Raw genomic sequence first — 11,083 nt, 5'->3', positions numbered from 1 at the left:
GACAGATAAAAAGCCAAGCTGCTGTAGTAGTAGAGAAAGGGCTCTTTTCTGGGGTGAGCAGCTATGGGTGTTAGGTCTTTTCTGGCCTGAGCTTGGAGAAGGAACCTGTCTGGAACTATGAGCGTAGGCTGATGAGAAAGCTAAGAATTCCCTGCAGCTCAGCAAAGTGAAAGGGCTGTCATCAGAGTCCAGTGGGAGGGCTAAGGGGAGCCTCTGTAGCTGCGAGGTGGAAGGCCACTGTGATCCAAAGGAGGCAGGACTGTCTGCAGACTGTAGTCTAGAAGCATAAGGATAAAGTGTGGCTGGAATTGGGGGAGGGTGTCCTGTGCCAAGTATTGGAATATTTTGGGCCATTAATAAAACCAAGACCTGTGAAGTCAGGCTACTTTGGAACTACAGCTGAGGGGGTGTGTGTGACACAATGTTGCCAACTCCAGTGAACTCTATTGTGTGATATTTGGTGTCTGCCTTAAAAGCCCTACTGGCTGGAATTAAGAGATTGCATGAGAATTTCTACTTTAATTCTTCAGAGAGGTTTCCTGCATTCCTGGCTGCAAAATACTGCTTGAAAATGTGAGTGCTTGTGTGCATCCTGAAGCTCAAAATCAAGAAGGCAGATAAACCTGGTTTTGTTTTCTTAAATCTCATGTTTTTTAAGTCATTAATGGTATTTTGGGGGAGGGAGAAGAGAGAAGCTGACAGTTTTTGAACACTTGTAGTTGGGGATAACAGTCACTGATGTGGGGGAAACTGAGGCACAACTGTCTTTCTGCCCCCCCCCCCCATGTTGGAGGAGTGAGCTGAACCTCCTACACAAACAGACCAAGCACTGTGTTGCCCAAACATGTCTAGAGGGGAAAGGCAAGGAAAACCGATGAGCAGCTGAAGTAAAACAGAGAGCATAGATGAAGCTAGGGACAACCACCAAAAATCCAGCTGGGATTGATAAAACTAGAGCGTCTCCCCTCCAGCTCGCCCCATAAAAGATCTCCTTCTCCCATTACTACAGTGGCTTGGCTTTTATAGCCTTCTCATCTCAGCAGGCCTTGCTCTCAGCCTGTCAACACATGAGCTATAGGTACTACAAGTCCCAGAACACCTGTAACATGAGTGCTCTTAAAGGCTGAAGAGCAAAACTTTCTTGCAAATTCCTCTCTCCCCCCTCCCCCCCGCCACAAACAGTCTGTTTTGCAGTTCCTCTTTCCTCCCAGTCATCAGTGGGTAGATTAAAAAAATCTAGCATTTCAACAAAGGCATCAAAGAAGAGTTTATGCTTGATCTTGTTTTAATATTACCTCTCCCTGTGCTGCCATGGAGTGAGCTGGCTGGCTTACAAGGCGGAATGTGGAGAGAGGCTGCTGGGCTGTGCATCCCCAGAACTAGTTTGGGATACCCTGCTGGGCTGTGCATGCTTCTCCCCATGTGGCCCTGGAGTTGGCTGGGTTGTGCATTTACTGCCCCCCCACTCCCAGCATTCTCCCATACAGCTAGCTGATTGATTGGGTTCAGGGGAGAACCCTGTTGGACTATGTATTTTCCCCACCCTTCCCCCATGCTGCCCTGGAGTTGGCTGAGTTGCAGGCGGAGGGACCAGCTAGGCTGTGCATCTCTGCATCACCCCTGGTGCTGCAGGGCAGTGCACCGCCCCCCACTCCCATGCTGCTGTGGAGCTGGCTGGGTTGGGGGTCTCTGTAGGGTGGTGTAACCCCCGTGCTGCCCTTTCAGCTGGCTGCGTTGCGGTCCCTGAATGGCAGTGCAATCCCCGTGCTGCCATGGGGCTAGCTGGGTTGGAGGGCGTGTCAAGGCTGATTCCCCACTCTGGCACTTTGATTGCAGAAGGTGAGGGCCCGCAAAGATTTGTATTAATCTCACAAAGTGACAGCTTTTTTCTGACCTTGGATTGGTAGATGCTGCCACCACCCAAGTGCAGAACCCCTTTAAGAATCCAGGAAGGTGCACTTGGGAATTCCTTCCTGTGGGGTACCCTCAAGCCCTTTCACCTCACCTTCGGGGAAGAGCTGAGGGGAAAAAAAGGGAAATCAGCTGTTGCCACCAGCTAATTAAACAACATGCACAAACCTCTTAATATACAAGCAACCAATTCTGTTCTTAAAAAAGGTAAATTTTATTTAAAATAAAAAAAAGAAGAAAATACATCTGGAAATTTAGGCTTTTGCTAGATTTAAAAACAACAACAACAAAGATTAAGCATCAGATTGGAGGATTTGATGCTCAAAGCAGGACCAATCCCCAACTAAATCATCCCAGCCAGGACTTTGTCAAGTCTGACCTTAAAAACCTCTAAGAAAGGAGATTCCACCACCTCCCTAGGTAATGCATTCCAGTGCTTCACCACCCTCCTAGTGAAAAAGCGTTTCCTAATATCCAACCTAAACCTCCCCCACTGCAACTTGAGACCATTACTCCTCGTTCTGTCATCTGCTACCACTGAGAACGGTCTAGATCCATCCTCTTTGGAACCCCCTTTCATGTTGTTGAAAGCAGCTATCAAATCCCCCCTCAGTCTTCTCTTCCGCAGACTAAACAATCCCAGTTCCCTCAGCCTCTCCTCATAAGTCATGTGTTCCAGACCCCTAATCATTTTTGTTGCCCTCTGCTGAACGTTTTCCAATTTTTCTACATCTTTTTTGTAGTGTGAGGCCCAAAACTGGATGCAGTACTCCAGATGAGGCCTCACCAATGTCAAATAGAGGGGAATGATCACGTCCCTCGATCTGCTGGCAAAGCTCCTACTAATTGGCCTTCTTGGCAACATGGGCACACTGTTGACTCATATCCAGCTTCTCACCCACTGTAATCCCCAGGTCCTTTTCTGCAGAACTGCTGCCTACTTGCTCAGTCCCTAGTCTGTAGCAGTGCATGGGACTCTTCTGTCCTAAGTGCAGGACTCTGCACTTGTCCTTGTTGAACCTCATCAAATTTCTTTTGGCCCAATCCTCTAATTCGTCTAAGTCCCCCTGTATCCTATCCCTACCCTCCAGCGTATCTACCACTCCTCCCAGTTTGGTGTCATCCGCAAACTTGCTGAGGGTGCAGTCCATGTCATCCTCCAGATCATTAATGAAGATATTGAACAAAACAGGCCCCAGGACCGACCCTTGGGGCACTCCGCTAGATACCGGCTGCCAACTAGACATGGAGCCTTTGATCACTACCCGTTGAGCCCGAAAATCTAGCCAACTTTCTACCCACCTTGTAGTGCATCCATCCAGCCCATACTTCTTTAACTTGCTGACAAGAATACTGTGGGAGACTGTGTCAAAAGCTTTGCTAAAGTCGAGGAATAACATGTCCACTGCTTTCCCTTCATCCACAGAACCAGTTATCTCATCATAGAAGGCAATTAGATTAGTCAGGCATGACTTTCCCTTGATAAATCCATGCTGACTGTTCCTGATCACTTTCCTCTCCTCTAAGTGCTTCAGAATAAATTCCTTGAGGACATGCTCCATGATTTTTCCGGGGACTGAGGTGAGGCTGACCAGCCTGTAGTTCCCAGGATCATCCTTCTTCCCTTTTTTAAAGATTGGCACTACATTAGCATTTTTCCAATCTTCCGGGACTTCCCCCGATCGCCATGAGTTTTCAAAGATAATGGCCAATGGCTCTGCAATCACATCCGCCAATTCCTTTAGCACTCTCGGATGCAACGCATCCGGCCCCATGGACTTGTGCACGTCCAGTTTTTCTAAATAGTCCCAAACCACTTCTTCCTTCACAGAGGGCTGGCCACCTCCTCCCCATGCTGTGCTGCCCAGTGCAGTAGTCTGGGAGCTGACCTTGTTCGTGAAGACAGAGGCAAAAAAAGCATTGAGTACATTAGCTTTTTCCACATCCTCTATCACTAGGTTGCCTCCCTCATTTAGCAAGGGGCCCATACTTCCCTTGGCTTTCTTCTTATTGCCAACATACCTGAAGAAACCCTTCTTGTTACTCTTAACATCCCTTGCTAGCTGCAACTCCAAGTGTGATTTGGCTTTCCCAGCCTCTGGCACACCTCACAAGACTGGACATAGGTAGAAAGATCCTTGCCCATTCCCTCCCAGTGGAATGACTTCCCCAAACGGTCTTTGGTCCTGTTCACCCCAGCATGGCCACTAGGGTGATCTTGGGCTAAGCACAAGAGCTTTTCCCTATACTTAGTGGGAACTAAGGTCCTTTCATGGATTGAGAACTGGTTAAAAGACAGGGAACAAAGGGTAGGAATAAATGGTAAATTTTCAGAATGGAGAGGGGTAAATAGTGGTGTTCCCCAAGGGTCAGTCCTAGGACCAATCCTATTCAAGTTAGTCATAAATGAGCTGGAGAAAGGGGTAAACAGTGAGGTGGCAAAGTTTGCAGATGATACTAAACTGCTCAAGATAGTTGAGACCAAAGCAGACTGTGAAGAACTTCAAAAAGATCTCACAAAACTAAGTGATTGGGCAACAAAATGGCAAATGAAATTTAATGTGGATAGATGTAAAGTAATGCACATTGGAAAAAATAACCCCAACCATACTTACAATATGATGGGGGCTAATTTAGCTACAACTAATCAGGAAAGAGACTTTGGAGTCATTGTGGATAGTTCTCTGAAGACGTCCACGCAGTGTGCAGCGGCAGTCAAAAAAGCAAACGGGATGTTAGGAATCATTAAAAAAGGGATAGAGAATAAGACGGAGAATATCTTACTGCCATTATATAAATCCATGGTATGGCCACATCTTGAATACTGTGTACAGATGTGGTCCCCTCATATCAAAAAAGATGGGTAAGGAATGGTGTCCCTAGCCTCTGTTTGTCAGAGGGTAGAGATGGATGGCAGGAGAGAGATAACCTAACAGGTAATGATCAAGTGTACTCCCTCTGGGGCACCTGGCATTGGCTCCTGTCAGTAGACAGGATACTGGGCTCGATGGACCTTTGGTCTGACCCAGTGTGGCTGTTCCTTATGTAACTGTCCCTGAGAATGCCAGTCCTCCTTGTCCCCACCAGAAAGAGTTTCCTTGTATAAGAGTTCTTCTTCTATAACAAACCTGGACCTATTAGAAGAGCTGAGAGGTGGTAGGTCATTCCGTGCCACTGTCCAAGCTCCCTTGAGGCTTTCATCTGCTTCCTGCTCTGCCTGGAACTGCTCCCTTGATGCTGGAGACATTAGTTCCTCACTGGGTTGTGGACTTGGGCTTGGTCCCACTAGAAGTGATGCAGGTGATGGGGGGTGTCTCCATCGATTGTGAACCACTCTCCGCTGGTGAACTAGTTTGTATTTCAGGCTCTGGTTGAACTTTTTGCACCGGTTTAGCTGCTGCTGCAGGTGCAGGCTCTCTGGCACCGTATGGTACTGGCTCCCCTGACTCTTGTGGGGTTGCAAGCACGGGCTCTGGTGCTGACTGCTCCACCAATTCTGATCCTTGGGTTGGTTCTGGCTGGGTCCCAGGAGCTGGATCTACAACTGCTGCCATAGACTTTTGTCTGGGATCTGGTTCCACCACTTCTGGCTGGGTCCCTGGGCCTGTGGTATCAGGGGACACAGACTGGGTCCTTGTAGGAGGCTCAGGAATGGAGTTAGGTGTGGAGGCCTGTTTAGCCTGGCTGCGGGTGATCATCCCCACCCTTTTTGTTAGCCTCCATGATTGGCTAAGTCTTCTCCCAGCAGCATGGGAATGGGAATGGGATTATTGTCATAGACTTCAGAAGTCCGTATTCCTGACTAGCCCTTGTACTGGACAGGCAACTTGGCCGTAGGCAAGTTAAAAGAGTTGGCCTTCCTAGACATTTCCTGATCTACTTACATATCTGGGGTTTTAGATGAGTAGTTTCTAGGCCTTAAAGGGTTGCACCGTCACTTGGGCCTCTGGGTTGATGAATTTTGGGTCCACCAGGGATTGGTGAATAGCTGACACCAGTGCTCCAGTGTCTTTCCACGCAGTAATCTTCCTCCCACCCACACTCACAGTTTCCCTTCGCTCTGGGGGTGTTTGTGAGGCATCTGGGCCTGAAGGCTCTCGGTGGGATGGCTGGAGAGTAGGGTGGTAGGACGAGAGGGCATCTGGGGTTTCCCTGGCTGTGTGGAGGGCTCCTCTTTGCGAGATGGGGCCTTGGGCTGACTCCAATGGAGGGGTGTTGTCTCGGGTTGCCCCTTCTGGTATCTGTTCCAACTGCTACAAGCTTTCTTCTTCTCTGCCACCTACACCCATTTACAGTTTTGGGCTTCCCATATAGGATGTACCTTTCTATTTCCTCAGGGACACCCTCTGAGAACGGCTCCATTTGCAGTAGGAGAGACCGATCTTCCCGAGACTCAACATGTGCTCCGGATAGCCAGGCGTCCCAATTTTTTACAGTGTGATGGGCGTGCTGGGAAAATGCCATGTCTGGTTTCCACCATCGGGCTCTGAGCCACTGATGGGCCTGCTTGGGGCTTAGTCCCATCCGAATTCTGGCCTTGTGCTTAAAACGTTTGTACTTGTTCATGTGTTCTTTAGGCATTTCAGCTGCCACCTCTGCTAAGGGTCCATTGAGTTGTGGCTTCAGCTCCACAATATACTGGTCTGGAGGGATGTTGTACCCATGGCAGGCCCTTTCAGAATTTTCTAAGAAGGCCTTTGTATCATCATCTACCCTGTATGTGAGGAATTTCTTGGAATGGGGAGTGGTACCTGGAGAAGGATTGTTAGGGCTACCTGGTTGACCCACCTTAGCCATTTCCAGCTCTAAGCACTTCAGCTCCATTTCTACCACCAAGTGCTTTGCCTCTCTCTTCTCTGCTTCCAAGCACTTCATCTCTCTCCTCTCCTCCGCCTCCAAGTGCTTTATCTCTAGGAAGAAATTCCTGTCTTCCGCAGTTAGAACACAGTCTGGGTTAAGGGCATCCCTCCATCCTGGCACCGGGATCTTGGGTTGGGGAGGGCTAACCCTTCCCTCCTGAGAAATCCCCAGTCCCCCATCCCCTCCCTGCATTTCTATCATGGAGCTGGATGTCTGGGCTTGATCTTGGTCTGTCTTCTCCGTGGCATGCTGATTTGGGAAGACTGGTTGCTCTAGGATTTCAGTGCCCGACTGCAACCTCATGCACAGGGCTGCCCTGCTCTAGCCTAGCTATTTCATTGCCATGAAGCTAGAAAAATATAAACTGCTTGTTGGACTCCCTGGCTTTGCAGGCCAAACCCTTTGCGGGCCTGTTCCCCCTCAGGCAGCAAAGAAAAGAAAAAAACCAAACTACCTGGCTTTGCAGGCTGCCAAAAGGAAAAAGGTGTCCTTTTAAAATCCTGAGGTCTGTGCCTCTGGTTCAAAGTGGTCCCACCTCTCTGCCACCAAGTCAAGGCTGATTCCCTACTCTGGCACTTCAAGTGCAGAAGGTGGGGGCCAACAAAAAATTAATATTTGCCACTCCAGGCTTGTATTAAACTCACAAGGTTACAGCTTTTTTTTTACCTTGGATGGGTAGATGCTGCCACCACCCAAGTGCAGAACCCCTTTGAGAACCCAGGAAGGCGCACTTGGGAATTCCTTCCTGTGGGGTGCCCTCAAGCCCTTTAACCCCCTCTCCGCCGGGGAAGAGCTGAGAAAGGGTGAGGGGGAATGGAAATCAGCTGTTGTCACCAACTAATTAAACAACATGTGCACAAACCTCTTAAGACACAAAAATCCAATCCTGTTCTTAAAAAAGGTAAATGTTATTAATTAAAAAAAAAGAAGAAAATACATCTGGGAATTTAGGTTTTTGCTAGATTAAAAAAAAAACATCTACAAGGATTGAGCATCAAGAATAGCTTTCTTGAGGTCCAGCTTAAAGGTTACAAGCAAAACAAAAGCACCTGGGGTTAGCACAGAGGAATCCACAGCCATAAAGAAATAAAAGGGATAAACCTAATTGCATCTTCCTAGACATTTCCTGATCTACTTACATATCTGTGGTTTTAGATGAGTAGTTTCTAGGTATGATACTGACGATTTTTCAAACCTGGCCCAAGCTTCTCACAGTATAACTGCTCCGTCTGCCTCTCCCCAAGAACAACCACAGACAGACAAAAGGGGAGCCTTGTTTTAATTTTAAAAAGTTCTAGCCTTCCCACTGGCCCTTTTGGCCAGATGCTTACTCACTTTCTTTTACCTATGCATAGCAGTAAGACTTTTTAACCCTCTACAGGTAGAGCAATTAGCGAACAGCTACTAAGGGGGATTTTATAGCTATTGGCTGGTTGGGTGTCCATAAGGGAGCTCCCCCCCTTCATTTATCACAGGGGGGTTCCCTGTAGGGTGGTGCACACCCCCTCCCCCAGCACTGCCCTGGAGCTGCCTGGGTTGGGGTCCCTGTGGGCAGTGCAGCCCCCCTCATTGCCCTGGGGCTGGTTGGGTTGGTTGCCCTGGGGCTGGCTGGTTTGGGGGTCCCTGCAGGGCTGTGCACCCCCCACGTTGTTCTGGGGCTGGCTGGGTTGGGGCAGGGATCTCTGCAGGGCTATGCACCCCCACACTGCCCAAGGACTGGCTGGGTTGGGGTTCCTGCAGAGCAGTGCACCCCGCTGTGTTGACCCGGGGCTGGCTGGGTTGGGGTCCCTGCAGGGCGGTGTACCCCCTGACTCACCCTGTGCAGGCAGTGTAGGGAGCCCCTCAGCCTGGCCCCAGTTCGGGGTAAGTCCCTCGATAACACGGTACCCCCTGTAGGGCACTTCTGAGCTTCTTTAGCTGCTGGAGGACTCAACATCTCTGTGGTTGTATCACTCCTGTTCCCAGCTGTGTGCAGGGCCGGACCGATCCACACACCCCATTCCTGCAGGACAACCTGGGGTGCTCACCCGTCATGGCGCTGGCCAGCAATCCTCCCCGCTTTATTACAGTAGCAATACTGGGGGTTTCCCTTGCTGCCTGAGCTTTTAGGGTGCACATGGAGCTGATTCTCTAGTGCTTCTCAGTGAACGCCAGGCCAGACACTGGCTGTGGTTAAAGTAAAAGCTGAGACTTCTCTATGTTCACTGGACTCCAGGAGCTGGGGCTTGAAGAAGAGCAACAGAAGTCACCAGTGTCAAAACATGACCCCCCCTAAAGGCTTAGGGAGGCAAATAAAAGAACCCCAGGATGATTAGTTTATTTTTAAAAACTCTTTATTCTTAATCTCTTGATTTTGGAATGTGTGGCTGACTTTTGAAAAAGATGGCTTTAGGTAGTATTTAGAGTTCAGGGCTGTTGTTGGGTGTCTGTCCGCCCCCCCACCCCCCCCAAAAAAACCAAAAACTGTTTAGTTATGGCTTCCCTGCTGCAGCATTTCTCAGTCCATAAAGGGGGAAGGGAATCCAGCTTTTGTCCCAACCACAAAGAGTAGAAATGTTTAAAAAAATAAAAGCTGATTGTGATGTTGTTTTATGGAAATATGCTTATGAGTGTGAATATGATGTAACTGGAATATGCTTTATGCAAAAGGTCTCTTGTAAGGTATCATTGCAAAGCTTGTGATCTATTGAGTGTGTTCATCCCATTTGTTTGCATGTATTATTTCTATGGCTGGAGTTAGGAGAATAAGATATAAACTTGTATTACTGATGTAAGCATATTAAGTGGAAGCCATTAAAGGTGCTTCAGAATCAATGACCTGTAAATGGCTCTGTTTACTTGCAAACCTTCCTGGGTATGTGCAGGCCAGCCCTGGAAGAATGGAGGCTGGGGTCTCACAGGACATGTGAACATGTCACCTGATACTGGAATCCATCTTAAACCTGGTGCTTTACCATTTAGAAGGAGGGGTGGGGACCCAGAGAGACAAAAGATTCCTACCTTGTGCCAAAGCTATAAAAGGGGGTGGAACAGAACAAAGGTGGCTGCCAGTCATGAGAAAACCGCTAGTTTCCACCTAAGATGTCTGCTGAAACTAACAAGAACTGTACCAGGGGAAAGGATTGAGCCCAGACTAGGAAGGCGTCTAGTCTGTGAAAGAAGCTTATTGGAACAGCTCTGAGGGTGAGATATTACCTGTAATCAGTTTCTTAATGTATTAGGCTTAGACTTGTGTGTTTTTTCTTTATTTTGCTTGGTCACTTACTTTGTTCTGTCTGTTATTACTTGAAACCACTTAAATCCTACATTTTATACTGAATAAAATCACTTTTGTTCATTATTAATGAACCCAAAGTAAGTGATTAATACCTGGGGAAGCAAACAGCTGTGCATATCTCTCTATCAGTGTTATAGAGGGTGGATAATTTATGAGTTTACCCTGTATAAGCTTTACAGAGAGTAAAACTGATTTATTTGGGGTTTTGATCGCATTGGAAACTGGGTGTCTGGGTGCTGGAGATTGGTAACCTGCTGAGCAGTTTTTGGTTAAAATCTGCAGCTTTGGGGGCTTGGAGCAGACCTGGGTCTGTGTTGTAGCAGGTTAGCATGTCTGGCTCAACAAGGCAGGGTTCTGGAGTCCCAAGCTTTGGCACGGAAAACGGGCTCAGAGGTATAATCTCAGCACATCAGGTGACAGTCCCAAGGGTGTCTCTGTAATCGAACCCATCACACTGATTTTGCTGTCAGGAAATTTGTGTCTTTTTTTAACTATGTATTTGTCATGTAAGATAGGACAAATACATAGTTAAAAATTGTAGGTATTTAGCATTAAGGTGGAATTTATGATTGCATGCAAAATAACCAGTGACATAACTTTTATAACATGTCACACATGGAGCGGTACCAAATTTGGCAGCTGTTGAGATAGTCTACAAGTGAAGACCCTGATCCTGCCAAAACTTCCCACACTGTGTAGGCCCAAAAATGAGCATGTTCATAAATCTTGGTAGAATCAGAGCCTAAACAATCAACAGAAAGCTCATTAAGGGAAGGGATGTTGCATAAAATCAGGGTGATAGCTTGCAAATGTCATGTTAGTACCATGATGTTTTGTGTCATGCTTAGAGACCCCAGACTGAGACTGGATCACCTAGCACAATGGTTCCCTAAATAGCTTGGAGAATAAATAGGGTTGGTTTGGTTATAATGCAGTATTGGGTATTTTTTGCTCTACTTTTATTTATCTACTTTAAATGTATGACAGGGTGGGGGTGGCTGGCTGTGGGAGGTGCTAAGGCAGGCAGGGGTGAAC

The 11,083-nt window shown here is 47.7% G+C and overlaps 1 long non-coding RNA gene across 1 annotated transcript; it reads left to right on the top strand.

The window, feature by feature from the left end:
* Nucleotides 1-9,585, top strand: LOC142069673 (uncharacterized). The gene is made up of 2 exons (XR_012665617.1): nucleotides 1-573; nucleotides 6,249-9,585. It is a non-coding gene; the product is annotated as an uncharacterized LOC142069673 (long non-coding RNA).
* Nucleotides 9,586-11,083: the final 1,498 nt, after the last annotated feature.

Source organism: Caretta caretta, chromosome 20, assembly GCF_965140235.1.
Source record: "Caretta caretta isolate rCarCar2 chromosome 20, rCarCar1.hap1, whole genome shotgun sequence".
Classification (NCBI taxonomy): Eukaryota; Metazoa; Chordata; order Testudines; family Cheloniidae; genus Caretta; species Caretta caretta.
The sequence above is the reverse complement of the archived record's forward strand: the minus strand, read 5'-3'. Positions and strand labels throughout refer to the sequence as shown.